Consider the following 3,348-nt stretch of genomic DNA (forward strand, 5'->3'; position numbering starts at 1 on the left):
TATTTTACTGTGTGACTCACTTTCACTCAAATACTATTTTACTGTGTGACTCACTTTCACTCAAATACTATTTTACTGTGTGACTCACTTTCACTCAAATACTATTTTACTGTGTGACTCACTTTCACTCAAATACTATTTTACTGTGTGACTCACTTTCACCAAATACTATTTTACTGTGTGACTCACTTTCACTCAAATACTATTTTACTGTGTGACTCACTTTCACTCAAATACTATTTTACTGTGTGACTCACTTTCACTCAAATACATTTTACTGTGTGATCTACTTTCACTCAAATACTATTTTACTGTGTACCACTTCACTCAAATACTATTTTACTGTGTGACTCACTTTCACCAAATACTATTTTACTGTGTGACTCACTTTCACTCAAATACTATTTTACTGTGTGACTCACTTTCACTCAAATACTATTTTACTGTGTGACTCACTTTCACTCAAATACTATTTTACTGTGTGACTCACTTTCACTCAAATACTATTTTACTGTGTGACTCACTTTCACTCAAATACTATTTTACTGTGTGACTCACTTTCACTCAAATACTATTTTACTGTGTGACTCACTTTCACTCAAATACTATTTTACTGTGTGACTCACTTTCACTCAAATACTATTTTACTGTGTGACTCACTTTCACTCAAATACTATTTTACTGTGTGACTCACTTTCACTCAAATACTATTTTACTGTGTGACTCACTTTCACTCAAATACTATTTTACTGTGTGACTCACTTTCACTCAAATACTATTTTACTGTGTGACTCACTTTCACTCAAATACTATTTTACTGTGTGACTCACTTTCACTCAAATACTATTTTACTGTGTGACTCACTTTCACTCAAATACTATTTTACTGTGTGACTCACTTTCACTCAAATACTATTTTACTGTGTGACTCACTTTCACTCAAATACTATTTTACTGTGTGACTCACTTTCACTCAAATACTATTTTACTGTGTGACTCACTTTCACTCAAATACTATTTTACTGTGTGACTCACTTTCACTCAAATACTATTTTACTGTGTGACTCACTTTCACTCAAATACTATTTACTGTGTGAATCACTCAAATTTTACTGTGTGACTCACTTTCACTCAAATACTATTTTACTGTGTGACTCACTTTCACTCAAATACTATTTTACTGTGTGACTCACTTTCACTCAAATACTATTTTACTGTGTGACTCACTTTCACTCAAATACTATTTTACTGTGTGACTCACTTTCACTCAAATACTATTTTACTGTGTGACTCACTTTCACTCAAATACTATTTTACTGTGTGACTCACTTTCACTCAAATACTATTTTACTGTGTGACTCACTTTCACTCAAATACTATTTTACTGTGTGACTCACTTTCACTCAAATACTATTTACTGTGTCACTTTCACTCAAATACTATTTTACTGTGTGACTCACTTTCACTCAAATACTATTTTACTGTGTGACTCACTTTCACTCAAATACTATTTTACTGTGTGACTCACTTTCACTCAAATACTATTTTACTGTGTGACTCACTTTCACTCAAATACTATTTTACTGTGTGACTCAAATACTATTTTACTGTTCACTCAAATACTATTTTACTGTGTGACTCACTTTCACTCAAATACTATTTTACTGTGTGACTCACTTTCACTCAAATACTATTTTACTGTGTGACTCACTTTCACTCAAATACTATTTTACTGTGTGACTCACTTTCACTCAAATACTATTTTACTGTGTGACTCACTTTCACTCAAATACTATTTTACTGTGTGACTCACTTTCACTCAAATACTATTTTACTGTGTGACTCACTTTCACTCAAATACTATTTTACTGTGTGACTCACTTTCACTCAAATACTATTTTACTGTGTGACTCACTTTCACTCAAATACTATTTTACTGTGTGACTCACTTTCACTCAAATACTATTTTACTGTGTGACTCACTTTCACTCAAATACTATTTTACTGTGTGACTCACTTTCACTCAAATACTATTTTACTGTGTGACTCACTTTCACTCAAATACTATTTTACTGTGTGACTCACTTTCACTCAAATACTATTTTACTGTGTGACTCACTTTCACTCAAATACTATTTTACTGTGTGACTCACTTTCACTCAAATACTATTTTACTGTGTGACTCACTTTCACTCAAATACTATTTTACTGTGTGACTCACTTTCACTCAAATACTATTTTACTGTGTGACTCACTTTCACTCAAATACTATTTTACTGTGTGACTCACTTTCACTCAAATACTATTTTACTGTGTGACTCACTTTCACTCAAATACTATTTTACTGTGTGACTCACTTTCACTCAAATACTATTTTACTGTGTGACTCACTTTCACTCGAATAATTTTCTATTAAAGTGTCTTAACTTTTACTCAAATATGACAATTGGGGAAAAAATATCCACCACATGATGTTTTTGATTGAACTGACCTGGACGACCAGGTGTGTTGAATTTAGTCAATCGCTGAACTGATCAGTTAACTCAGTTGCTCAGTGTATAGTATAAGTATATGCCATTTAGCTGACGCTATTAAAGTGTTTATCCAAAGCGACTTACAGTCGCATTCTACGTATGGGTGGTCCCAGTGGGAATCGAACCCACTACCCTGGCGTTACAAGCGCCATGCTCTACCAACTGAGCCACAGAAGGACCACGTGCTGCCTAGTTGGGATGAAATACTGCAGTACCTGGTAGAGTCTACAGTAGACGTGAACGTCATCTCCATGGTGACACAACAGACAGACATACCGGGACAGATTATTGTCCATCCCCTCTCTTGGTTGTCTTAAGTGAATTATGTCTCCTTTCTGGTTAAAACGCTTCCTACCAGGGTTCCTTGGTAGCCTGAGTGCTCCTTGTCACTCGTTGTCATGCCAACCATAGGCATGATGGCACTCAGACTAGTTCCTTGACTCCTTGGCTAGGAGAGAAGAACACAAAGGAAGAGACAGGAGAAAGGAACTCTCTCCACACTCTCTGAAGGCACACACTCTCTTAGTTTGAAAACCTGATGATTGTAGTTCATCTGGCCTTTCCTATTTCACAACAGTAAATGACTGGGTTGAAAACCTGATGATTGTAGTTCATCTGGCCTTTCCTATTTCACAACAGTAAATGACTGGGTTGAAAACCTGATGATTGTAGTTCATCTGGCCTTTCCTATTTCACAACAGTAAATGACTGGGTTGAAAACCTGATGATTGTAGTTCATCTGGCCTTTCCTATTTCACAACAGTAAATGACTGGGTTGAAAACCTGATGATTGTAGTTCATTTACATTTACATTT

At 35.1% G+C, this 3,348-nt stretch overlaps 1 non-coding gene across 1 annotated transcript; it reads right to left on the reverse strand.

Annotated features, from left to right (window-relative positions):
* Window positions 1-2,637: 2,637 nt before the first annotated feature.
* trnat-ugu (transfer RNA threonine (anticodon UGU)) lies at window positions 2,638-2,713 on the reverse strand. Its single transcript has one exon. It is a non-coding gene; the product is annotated as a tRNA-Thr (tRNA).
* Between the last annotated feature and the right edge of the window lie 635 nt (window positions 2,714-3,348).

This window comes from Oncorhynchus keta, unplaced genomic scaffold, assembly GCF_023373465.1.
Source record: "Oncorhynchus keta strain PuntledgeMale-10-30-2019 unplaced genomic scaffold, Oket_V2 Un_scaffold_1492_pilon_pilon, whole genome shotgun sequence".
NCBI lineage: Eukaryota > Metazoa > Chordata > Actinopteri > Salmoniformes > Salmonidae > Oncorhynchus > Oncorhynchus keta.